The 12,962-nt window shown below is 40.9% G+C and overlaps 1 protein-coding gene and 1 pseudogene across 2 annotated transcripts in view; one reads left to right on the top strand and one right to left on the bottom strand.

Moving 5' to 3' along the window:
* TMCC3 (transmembrane and coiled-coil domain family 3) overlaps positions 1-12,962 on the top strand; it is a 304,767-nt gene that overhangs the window by 84,825 nt on the left and 206,980 nt on the right. The window lies entirely within an intron of this gene.
* Positions 1-12,962, bottom strand: part of LOC100592723 — a 59,409-nt pseudogene that overhangs the window by 46,092 nt on the left and 355 nt on the right. The window contains exon 2 of the transcript XR_004031933.1: positions 12,583-12,929. The product of XR_004031933.1 is annotated as a keratin, type I cytoskeletal 19 pseudogene (transcript). The remainder of the gene's footprint in view (positions 1-12,582; positions 12,930-12,962) is intronic.

Consider the following 12,962-nt stretch of genomic DNA (forward strand, 5'->3'; position numbering starts at 1 on the left):
TTGCAGCGAGCCAAGATCATGCCACTGCACTCCAGCCTGGGCAACAGAGTGAGACTTTCTCAAAAAAACAAACAAACAAACAAAAAAAAAAAACGAGAAAAAAGGACCATGGAAAAGGAGAGAATGCCAAACTACTATCCAAAAGTGTTAAATTAGAGCTTTTGACTGATTTTACCTGGAACTTCCTGGTAGCTGTGGCAAAAAGGAAAACATGATAAGGTACATAACTCATACTTTTGGAAAAGAGAGAGCATGCTAATTTCTCAAAAGAGGCAAAGCTTTTCTGAAAGATTGCAGTTTTAAGTCTTTGTTATTCTGGAGCTGGTGATTCAATTTTGATCATTCAGTTTGCTTACTTCTTTCCCTTGTTTCTTTACCTGTTAAAGTTACTGCTTTTCTTCATCATCTCTGCACTGCTCACTAGTGCATCAGGTGATACAGAGAAGGGAAAGCAGTTAAATGCAAAACAGTCAGCTTGGTAGCCGATTATAGTTCTGGTTAGAGTCATACATGATATGTCATTTTAACTAACGTTGTGCTATCTGTTGATTGAATAAATATTCTCCAAGACAGCAGAAGAATTATTTACATTTAAAAAAAAATCCTTGTGACTTCATATAAAGCTCATCTAGCTTTGCACTGGGCTGAGGATTGGAGCCCCTGTGTAGCAGATCAGTGTTAAAAAGTGAAAGCTCTATGCTTGGTCTGGGAGTGACCATGTGACCATATATTAACCCATACATTGGAGAAAAACTGATTTTATTTCTCTAGTTCCCAAGCCTGGGGGAGGTTTAGAATCACCCAGGGAGCTTTTTAAAAATACAGACCACTAAGCCCCATCCTACACTGACTGGATTAGATTCTCAGGTGGTGAGGCCCAGGGATGTGGTTTTTGTTTGTTGTTTTAGCTTTAAGCTCCCTTGGTTTTTCTGGTAACCAGCCTGGCTTTGGAATTGCTGTCCATCTATCTGCAAAGGGAAAAAATAAATCCCTCCTCTGCACTGTCCTAGCATAGTCAGCCACCCTAGTGTGGTCACTGCCCTGCCAGTGACAAGCTTCCTGAGTAGTGATTGTTGCAGGGATTGGGGGTGGTCACTAGATGGATCCTAAGTTGTCCAATCTACCACAGGTAAATAAAATAAGCCAGGCATCACTTTGGAAGATAAATAATTGTCCTCTAAGACACAGAGAGCCACAGCCCAGTGAAATTTCCAAGGAAAGTGAGAAAGGAGAAGTTAAATATAACTTCATTTGGTCAAGGGAAATACTAAACACACAAACGTCAGAGAAGATCCCCACCCACTGTCTCTCTATATTTGCCTGTAGCTATTCCCAGGTATAATAATAACAGCACTGCTGACATTGAGCAGGTATCATGTATTGGGTTCTGTGCTAAACCCTTCCACTGGATGTACATACCACATTTGTTTCCATGTGTAGGTAACCTGCACACAATCATGTAGATATTGTAATTTTCATTGCCAATGAATAAACAGGCCTAGAGAACTTGTGTGACTTACGGAGAGACACGGTCTAGCAAAGAGTGGGGCTAGGTCTGGAGCCTGGGTCTAAATGACCCTTGAGCAAAATAAATTGTTGCTTTTGAATACATTTTTCCATTAAACACTACATTTTTCCTTAAAAGCATCAACCCACACATCTATTTAGTCAAATTCTGTTCCATACCTGGGTTGATAGAAGAGCATCCATCGATTCATCTATTCATGGACATCAGACATTCATGTAAAACTTGTTCTGTGCTAGGCCCTGGAAAGACAAAGATGAACAAGGACCCAGCACTCAGGAGGCTTGTGGCGTGGAGCAACCAGAGCATGGAATGGGCTGATTGGTCAGGCTTGGGGTATGGTCCGTCATTGGAGCCAAGGTATCAAGGTTCTGTTACTGAAAAAGGAGGATGCTGGTCAGGGAAAAAACACATGTACCTATTGCAGGTCCCCTGCCCTCGAGGAGCTTAAAGTCCAAAGGGAGAAGTTCAGATAAAAACTGCAGTTACAGATGGTCTTGCGTGGCCCCAAGAAAAGTAACGGTGCTATCAGCACTTACAACACCCCAGCTATTCCAAGGCCTTAGAAGGTTGCTCTGAGAGAGTGATGTGTGCATTGAGGTCTGATGAGTGCGTATGACTTAACTTCATGTCCTCATTTGTATACATTTAATATATATTTAATAATCATCAGTAAAAACTTTCTGTTTACTCCATAGGGCAAAGATTTTGCTTGTACATGGTTTTCATTTTTAATGACTGTATAATATACTATGGTGTTTTGTATAGTAAGTCTATCCTGTTGTCCAGTTAAATATTTATTTTCTCTTCTCATTGAATGGTCATCAGCAAACGTATTTGTGCATAAGTTTGTTTTCCTGTTGAAGAAAATGCAAGAAATGGGTTTGTGGAATCAAAGAATATGCCTGCTTGGTCACTGTATTACTTTCTAAAAGCAGCAATTAACTTTCTTTCACATCCTCTTCCTATAGCCCCTTCTTTGTTATCTTCATGCATTTTATCAACAGCTCTTTTTATCTCCTTTGTGGCTCACCTCTGTGTACCAGGTTTCCTGATATTTGTGTCAATCTTTGCATCTAGAGTTCTTCAGATTTCTCATAGTGAGCACTTAGTAATGCCTTCCTTTAAAAATACTCACTTTCTGGGCCGGGCGTGGTGGCTCACGCCTGTAATCCGAGCACTTTGGGAGGCTGAGGCGGGCAGATCATGAGGTCAGGAGATCGAGACCATCCTGGCTAACACGGTGAAACCCCATCTCTACTAAAAATACAAAAACTTAGCCAGGCGTAGTGGCGGGTGCCTGTAGTCCCAGCTACTCAGGAGGCTGAGGCAGGAGAATGGTGTGAACCCAGGAGGTGGAGCTTGCAGTGAGCCGAGATGATGCCACTGCACTCCAGCCTGGGCAACAGAGTGAGACTCCGTCTCAAAAAAAAAAACAAACCTACTTTCTGTACTTTGAGTTTCTAGCACATCAATTGTTGTGGCAGTGACTATTATCCCAACATCTATTCTCTTTTTATTAGAACTCACAAGTTTTAGTTGGGCACATGGCCATTCAGAATAAAGATTATATTTCCTCTTTTGGAAGTGATGGATATGTTCATTGTTTTAGTTATGTGATGATTCCACATGTGCTTAGAAAATCGTACACTTTGAAAAAAAGGACTATATTTCCCAGCTTCCTTTGCAACCAGAGGAGGCCAGGTGACTAGTTCTGGCCAATAGAATACATTCTACTATTACAAGTAGAAGAATTGGTTGGTAGCTTTTGGAATCCTTTTTTTAAAAAGTAGTGTGTGCCTTTTGCCCTCTCTTATTTATACTTTCTTCCACTCTGCTGCCTGGAACATGGTTGTGATGACTAGAGCTATAGCCACCATACTGGATCGTGACTAGAAGGGCGAAACTCTAAAGATGTTGGAATGGTGAGCTGGAGGGCTTTTGGTTCTGTGAAGATTTCAATGACCAGAGCTTGCTTACCTGTCACTGTGTTGCCTACCTCTGGACTTTCACATATAAGAAAAATGCATTTTTATTTTGTTTAAATCATTAGTTTGAGTCTCTGTTACTCACAACTGAATCTAATCCTAACTGATATAGATGTGCTCGTATAAAAGAGACTATATCAACAGTTGAAGTGGTTAAGACATTATCATTTATTGGACATGAATATTTCATGGTTAGGCTGAAACTTGAGACCAAAGTCAAAGGAAAATGCAAGGATCAAATGCAATTCTTTTTGTAACTCTCTCAATTATTTTCTTGCTATACTCCTCCTATTTAAAAAAATATTATCTTCATGATAATTGCTGTGTGTATGGAACTCTACTTATGTATTTATTTCATTTAATCCACGATGAGGAGGTGAAATTGCCATCTCCATTTTACAGATTAGAACATTGAGCTGGAAAAAAATTAACTTGTGAGGGTTACTTAACACGTGGTAGAGTGGGACTCTATCCTGGATCTTCCTGACTCCAGAACCCAAAGTCTTACTTTTGTAGGGGAGCCATCTTCTTGCATATACTAGTCTTTCTCCACAGAACACTGATCCTGTCTACCTTTTTGCCCAGCTACTTTATTTTTTATTTCATTTTACTTTTTTAGAGATAAGGTCTTGCCCTGTTGTCCAGGCTGGAGTGCAGTCGTTCAATTATAACACACTATAACCTCGAACTCCTGGGCACAAACGATATTCCTGCCTCACCCCGCCACCCCAAGTAGCTAGGAGTACAGGCAAGTGCCACCACACCTGACTGATTTTATTATTTTTTGGTGGAGATGAGATCTCGCTATGTTGCTCGGGCTGGTCTTGAACTCCTGGCCTCAAATGCTTCTCTCATCTCGGCCTCCCAAAGTGCTGCGATTATAGGTGTGAGTCACTGTGCCCGGCCCGCCCATCTACTTCTACACATCCTAAGTCTCCTCTCCTTCAGCAAACTTTCCTTGATCCCTCCATGCTATCCTATAATGCTATTGCTTTCATAGCATCTTGTACATTGTCTATCACAGCATTTATCACATCTTATTGAATTTGTTGCTTATTTTTCCCCCATGGTAGACACTGAGGTTCTGGGAGAGGGTTGGGAAGAACTAAGTCTTGTTTTTTATTTTTAACCCCCCAGATCCTATCATGGTACCTGACACATAATAGGTGCTTAATAAATATTGTTTGAGTTATTGAATGAACTTCTGTCTGTCCAAAAGATGTTTCTGCTTCTTAAAGCACTTTTTGGCATGTACTATTCTAACTGATCCCTCTGCTAGAACTTTTTCTTATTCTTGTATATTCTTGTTCCATAGTAAATGTGTCTGTGCTTTTCAAAGGCTTGATTTGGTAGGTAATTTAGTCTTTGGTCATATGTGGCATTTCTTCTTAGTTCTCAGCAGGCTGGTGCTGCTGTTATGATTTCACAGTATGAATAGATTTGCATACTGTTAAGCTGCAGTGATCTTTTACATGCATTCAGGAAAAAATGAAATAGTTGTAAATAAGCATATGCATGAACTCATTCAGAAAAATGACTATCTGGATTCCAAATTGTATAATCATCCTCCTTTTATATTCAACAGATGAGTAAGAGCTTTAAATTTTCATAGAGTTGAAAGATATACTGCTACGTCAGAGGAGGGAAGAAGAAGAAGCAAGAGCTTCCCTAGATGTAGTCTAACTCTGATTGCAGTGTTGTTCAATCCAGTCTTTACAAGATTCCCATTCAAAAAGCATGCAGGTCGAATTAGGTTGAGTGCCATTCACGGGACTGAAAATATATTCCTGGTCTGAAAATTCCTTTAGGGCACAGAGTCCTTATCTCAGGCGTTTCTGAATCTCCACCCTCAGCATTGTTCTTCACATAGTATGGACCTTCTACAAATATGGGAGTCAGCAGAAGGAATTTATTTTCACATTTTGCTGTTTCATTGAACTTTGTATGCTGCTTGTTTTTGGATTAGTTGAACCTTTTACTTTTCGTGCTTTTGGCTTATTTTACTTATTAGCATAGAAGTTAGCGGGGAAGAGCAAATGATAAGCTAAAACCCGAGGACTGGGAACTAGCTACTGCCCTCATCTGTTTATTTTTATTTATTTACTTTTTTTTCAGATGGAGTCTTGCTGTCACCCAGGCTGGAGTGCAGTGGCGTGATCTCGGCTCACTGCAACCTCCACCTCCTGGGTTCAAGTGATTCTCCTATCTCAGCCTCCTGAGTAACTGGGATTACAGGCACCTGCCACCACAGCCGGCTAATTTTTTGTATTTTTAGTAGAGATGGGGTTTCACCATGTTGGCCAGGCTGGTCTTGAACTCCTGACCTTAGGTGATCCTCCTGCCTCAGCCTCCCAAAGTGTTGGGATTACAGGCATGAGCCACCATGCCCGGCCCCTCATCTGTTTATTACTTATTAATTATTTTAACTGTTCCAGTGTACAGTTCAGTGGCATTTATTACAATCACATTGTTGTGCAACCATCACTGCTGTCAATCTGCTTTCATCTTTTCATCTCTTTTTTTCTTCCCAAACAGAAAGTCTGTACCCATTAAACAATAACTTTCCATTTACCCCTTCTAATTTTCTCACAACCATCATTCTACTTTCTGTCTATATGAATTTGACTACCCTAAGGATCTCATGTAAGTGGAATTGTATATTTGTCTTTTCATCATTGGCTTATTTCACTTAGCATAGTGTCCTCAAGGTTCATCCACATTGTAGGATGTGTCAGAATCTCCTTCTTTTTAAGGCTGAATAATATTCTATTATATATACGTATCACATTTGTTCACCCATTCATCTGTTGATGAACACTTGGGTTGCTTCCTCTTTTGGCAATTATGAATAATGCTGCTATGAACATGAGTGTACAAATATGCTCCTATCTTAATTTCACCTCCCCTGTAAGATATGTACTAAGAAGTACTTTCAAAACATTTCACATTTTCAAAATAAAAAACTTGTGTTTCAAAAGACATCATCAAGAAAGTGAAAAGACAACTCATACATTGGGAGGAAATATTTGCAAATCATATATCTGATAAGTGACTTGTATCTAGAATATATAAAGAGCTCTTACAATTCAACAATAAAGACAGCTCAATTTAAAAATGGGCAAAGGATCTGAACAGACATTTCTCCAAAGAAGATATACAAAGGCTGGTAAGCTCATGAAAAGATGCTCAATATCATTAGTCCTTATGGACATTCAAATCAAAATGACACCAGGATACCACTTGATACCCATGAGGATGGCTGTAATAAAAAAAATGGACAATAACAATTGTTGGTGAGGATGTGGATAAATTGAAACCCTCATACACTGTTAGTGGGAAGGTAAAATCATGTAGCCACTTTGGAAAACAGTTTAGCACTTCCTCAAAATGCTAAACATAGCTGGACACTGTGGTGTGCACCTGTCATCCCAGCTACTTGGGAAGCTGAGATGGAAGGAACTCTTGAACCCAGGAGTTCAATGCCAGCCTGGGCAACATAGCAAGATCCTGTCTCAAAAAAAAAATCAACTAAACATAAATTTACTGTATGACTGACTCAGCAATTCCACTCCTGGGTATATTATACTCAAAACAAATGAAAACATATCGACACAAAACTTGTATACAAATGTTTGTAGCAACGCTATTCATATTAGCCAAAATAGTGGAAACAATCCCAATTTTTTTCAACTGATAAATGGATAAGCAAAATATGGTATATCCCTGTAATGAAATATTATTCAGCAACAAATAGAATGAAGTACTGGTACGTTCAATAACATGGATGACCCTCAAAAACATGCTAAGTGGAAGAAGCCAGTCACAAAGGACTACATATTGTATAGTTCTGTTTATATAAAATGTTGAGCAGAGGCAGATCTATAAAGACAGAAAGTAGATTAGTATTTCCTTAGGGTAGGAGAAGGGGACAGGTGGTAGGAGAAAATGGGAGTGACTGCTAATAAATATGAAGTTTTGTTAGAGGATGATGAAAATATTCCAAAATTATAGTAATGCTTGCAATATACTAAATGTATATAAGCCATTGAATTGTATACTTAAATGGATGCCCTTGATGGTATGTAAATTACATCTTAATAAATCTGTTTAAAAAGGAAAAGCTTTAGTGGCATTATCGCACATTCCACGAGCTCACCTTGTGGATGTCATATCATCAAAATAGCCTTTTTTACCCTCCATGAAATAGGATGCCATAGTCTTTTTGGAGAAGAAATTAGGGAGTTTGTCATTGAAAATACAGGGAAAAAACTTAGGGAAAAACGTTTCCCAAGTTTATAAGAAATAAAATAAATAGAGACAGGGTTTCACCATGTTGGCCAGGCCGGTCTCGAACTCCTGACTGCAAGTGATCTGCCTGTGTCAGCTTCCCAAAATGCTTTGATTACAGGCGTGAGCCACCGTGCCCAGGCTGATTGGATTTATTTTTGACTTTTTTCTCTCACTGCCTTTTGGGCCGCTCACTCAGGGCCTTGTGCCTGTGTACCTGGCACATTTTCTTCACCAGGTTGTGGGGTCCTGGGAGGGAGGACCAGGGACGTTGTTAAACTTCTCATGGTGCCTGGCACTATGTAGGTGCTTTGTAGTCATTCACTGAATGTATAATTCCACTTAGGTGGAACTGTGGGATGTGAGCCAGTAGTTTCTTCATGATAGCTTTTTTTTTTTTTTTTGAGATGGAGTCTTGCTCTGTCGTTCAGGCTTGAGTTCAGTGGCGTGATCTTGGCTCACCACAACCTCTGCCTCCCGGGTTGAAGTGATTCTCCTGCCTCAGCCTCCTGAATAGCTGGGATTAGAGGTGTGCGCTACCACGCCCAGCTAATTTTTGTATTTTTAGTAGAGACGGGGTTTCACCATCTTGGTCAGGCTGGTCTTGAACTCCTGACCTCATGATCCAGCAGCCTTGGCCTCCCAAAGTGTCAGGATTACAGGCGTGAGCCACCGCACCCAGCCAGTAGCTTTGTTTTATTATCTAGTGTCTGCTAAAAGAATGTGGCACAGCCAACTAAGAGAAGGACGTCCTGCCTCTTGCTTGATTGATCATGATGTAGGTTTACAAGCGTGCTAACATGGCATTAAGTCACATAAATTAAACCTCAAGAATGAAGATGTTTGGCTTTTCTTCCTGAGAATCTGTGCATACAGTTTGTCAGCCCTGTATCTCCCAAAGGCGCCCCTGGGATGTGAGCTCTGGATGTCTTTTTGGTTTTTGTTGGCAGGTTGATCAAAGCCATCAGTCCTGTCAAGTGGTTAGACCAAGAGGAAGATAAATTGAATCCAGGGCCTTGCACAGACTTTTAAAACAAAAGTCTTGTTTCCTGATGTTTTGTTTTATACTATGAGTTAATCTGAGTTGGCTGTGAAGAGCATAAGTGATTCTTCTCAAGTCCCTGTGTTTTTTTTTTGCATCAGAACTGGCATATGGAATGTGTACTGTGACAGGGTTTAGAAGACAGTGCTTAATTTCCATTTTGGCAAGATGAGTTTCAGAGACTAAAGAGCTGAGGCTGTGAGTGGTTGTGATGTAAATGCCATCATTTTCTCAATAGTGATGGCCAGCGTTAGAGGGAAAGAGGCTGAAGTCCTGACCTTGCTGATGTCCAGCCTTCTCTGTCATGGCTGTGCTGGTCTGTGTCCTCCACTCTCCAGCCACACCCCACCTTTTCAAGAGCCCTTCTTTTGATCATTAAAAAGTCAGGAAACAACAGGTGCTGGAGAGGATATGGAGAAATAGGAACACTTTTGGTCCCACTGTTGGTGGGACTGTAAACTAGTTCAACCATTGTGGAAGTCAGTGTGGCAATTCCTCAGGGATCTAGAACTAGAAATACCATTTGACCCAGCCATCCCATTACTGGGTATATACCCAAAGGACTATAAATCATGCTGCTATAAAGACACATGCACACATATGTTTATTGCGGCACTATTCACAATAGCAAAGACTTGGAACCAACCCAAATGTCCAACAATGATAGACTGGATTAAGAAAATGTGGCACATATACACCATGGAATACCATGCAGCCATAAAAAATGATGAGTTCATGTCCTTTGTAGGGACATGGATGAAATTGGAAACCATCGTTCTCAGTAAACTATCGCAAGGACAAAAAACCAAACACTGCATGTTCTCACTCATAGGTGGGAATTGAACAATGAGAACACAGGACACAGGAAGGGGAACATCACACTCCGGGGACTGTTGTGGGGTAGGGGGAGAGGGGAGGGACAGCATTAGGAGATATACCTAATGCTAAATGACGAGTTAATGGGTGCAGCACACCAGCATGGCACATGGATACATATGTAACAAACCTGCACATTGTGCACATGTACCCTAAAACTTAAAGTATAATAAAAAAAAAAAAAAAAAGCCCTTCCTTGAAAGTCAGGAGACCCAAGGTTGAGGACTGGTCCTGCCTTTGTCTTTGAATAGTTTTTAGCCTGAAGCATGCTATCCCCTGGGGGTGCTTGGATATTTGTGGGGGGCAATTTTGGTTGTCACAATTATGGTTATATTATTTTTGAGTTTTGTTTTATTTCGAGATAATAATGATGGCATTGTAAATATTAATATAAAAAGAGGGTGCTGGGTGAGCATGGCAGCCCACGCCTATAATTCCAGCGTGGATCACTTGAGGTTAGGAGTTTGAGACTAGCCTGGCCAACATGGTGAAACCCCGTCTCTACTAAAAATAGAAAAATTAGCTGGGTGTGGTGACGAGTGCCTGTAATCCCAGCTACGCAGGAGGCTGAGACAGGAGAATTGCTTGCCCAGGAGGTGGAGGTTGCAGTGAGCTGAGATCATGCCCCTGCACTCCAGCCTGGGCGACACAGCAAGACAGTATCTCAAAAAAAATTAAAAAATAAAAATAAAAATAAAAATGAAAATAAAAAAGGATGTTGCATCTTTAGCATTGAGAAGCACTGAGATGGATCATTGGGTTCTCTGAGCCTTAATTGATGTTTTTTTTTTTGAAATGGAAATAATGGTTGCCCTACTCATCTCTCAGAATTATTTTGAGAATCAGTTGTGGAAATCATGTGAATCTGAGTCTCTCTGAGTGTTTCCTCAACTGAAAAATGGGGATAGTATAGGCTTAACATGGCCTTTGTAAGGATTAAGTAGGATTACACATGTAAAGCACTTGGTAAGTGGTAAAGCAAAATGCAACAACGTGTACACCATCAATTGATGATTTAATCCTGACTTCCTGCCCGGCCAGCTGTCTTACTGTTGACTGGGTACATCTTGTGATCTTCCATCTTTACATTCCAGATCTTAGTGCTTGTGTATGCTGCTCTCTTTCTTTTGCTCTCTTTCTATCCTCTCTCTCTCTTCCTTCTTCCCTCCTTTCTACTCTGCCGTTCCTGGATTCTTTCCCCCTCATCTTCTCTGCCTGCCCCAATCTGCTCTTTTCTGAAAATTTCTCTTATCTGACCTCACACAGGGCCCAGGGGGAAGGATCCTTCTGTTAGTTTTTAGTTTCCTGCCCATTGCTGGTTTCCTGCTTGGTCATTTGCTTGTGGAATCATTTGTTATCTTCCCCCTGCACGTGCATCTGATTGCTCCCTGGAATGTATGTCTCTTGGATTTAGCATGAGACACAGAACTGGTAGATATCAGCAACTGTTGATTTTCTACACCCGAGAGACATGCTTTCGATGGAAACAAGCCAGTAAACCCAAACCTTTTCTTCCTTGGGGATATGTAATCACCCAAGCAGTAAAGCTAGTTACAGACTTTTAGAACAGGAAAGTACCTCAGGGAGTTACTCTTTATTGCATTTAACAGGTTGTTTATATACTTTATATATTTTATATCTTTTCTTTCTCATAATAATATTAAAAGGTAAATATGGCCACCTACATACTATGAGCAAGGAGGCTAAGACTCAGAGATGTTAATTCTCTTGCCCAAGGTAACTCATCTTGAAGTAGTAGAAGGGCTTCTCTTCGTCTTCAAAATCCATGTTCTGCTATTTTATTCTGCTTCTTAAGGAAAATGACGCTTTGATCATCACTAGAATACCATTTAGGGTAAGAAAGCCGAAAGAGTCAACATTAAGTAAAAAAAAAAAAAAATCATGAAGCGGCAGTTCTTTCCAGTGTAGAAACAGCTAAGGCATGGCCACTGAGCAAGTATTAGATGGCTACCATCTAATGCCAAACCAGTGTTTTGCTAAGATGCCAAAGGAGAGAGGGGCTTCATCCTTAAATGGCATGAAAAAACCCTGAAACCCATAGAGCAAACAGGTTTGAATAACAGAGCAGCAAGTATACAGCCTCTGGGGCCAGACCGTGGGTTTGGATCCCAGCTCTCCTACTTTTTAGCTGTAGGACCTTGGGCAGCTTCCTTATCCATCCCCCTGTATCTCAGTTTCTGCATTTGTAAAACATGGGGGTGTTATAGAACCCGCCCCTCAGGGTAGTGGTGAAAAACAAGAGAGATTATACCCAGAAGGACTTAGAGCAGTGCCTGGCGTATAATAAGGTTCACTGAGTGGTGGTGTTGGTTACTGAGGCTGAGGAAAGTATTGCACAGCGAGAACTTAAAAACAATTCCAGCTGCTTGACAAGGGCCAGAAGTTGATGGCCTTGAATCAGTCACAGAAGCCTGATGGGTGCATGATGGTGTCTCCCTGACTCCACAGAGGGTCCTTCTGAGGTTCCCCGACATGTATATATCTAGGAATGTGTCCAGTGGAGGCAGGCTTTAAGCTCAGACCTTACCCTGTAATGATGAATAACAATTCTCTTTGACTAAGAGATGGGCTTGAGACGCCAAGGGGTTTTGTTATTAAAAGTAAATAGCAACATGCTCTATTCTTCCTCCAAGAATCCAGAATAAATTGATTTCCTAGGCAGGGTTTGTAACTAAGTACTGAGTCTCTCACACCGTTCTCTGAAAGGTCCCAGTTAAGCCCCTGAGAGGCATGAATAGTTGATGAAGGTTTTATATTTGGACCCTTAATAAAACTGGGCTTGGCAGCTTTTAGAAAAGTGCTTCAGTTATTAAATGGGTAATGCTGTGTGGGCCTAAAGGTACCTGTTTGGCTGGCAAGGTATTCAGGAGCATCAGGGAGTATTTCCCTGATGGGATGCTACAGGACCAGATCTGGAAAGGGAATTTTAGCCTGTTTCTGACTGCAGGGTTCTGACCAAGCTTGGGCAATAGCTCCCTGCTGGAAAATGGGTATGAGGGACCACAGCAGTCATCTAATCTACTGGCATTTGGCCATGTAATATGGGAATTGGTGATTATTCTTTCATCAATGTCTTTCAGGTACCTTCTTATGTACCTTCTAATGCATATTGGTTTTCCTCTTCTTAAAGGCCCGAGAACTATGCTGCTGGAAACAACCACAGCCTTGCTGGTCATGAGCTTATGTCGCTCTGTGGTTTGAGACATGATGGTTAATTAGGAGA

Source organism: Nomascus leucogenys, chromosome 10 (genome assembly GCF_006542625.1).
Source record: "Nomascus leucogenys isolate Asia chromosome 10, Asia_NLE_v1, whole genome shotgun sequence".
Lineage (NCBI taxonomy): Eukaryota > Metazoa > Chordata > Mammalia > Primates > Hylobatidae > Nomascus > Nomascus leucogenys.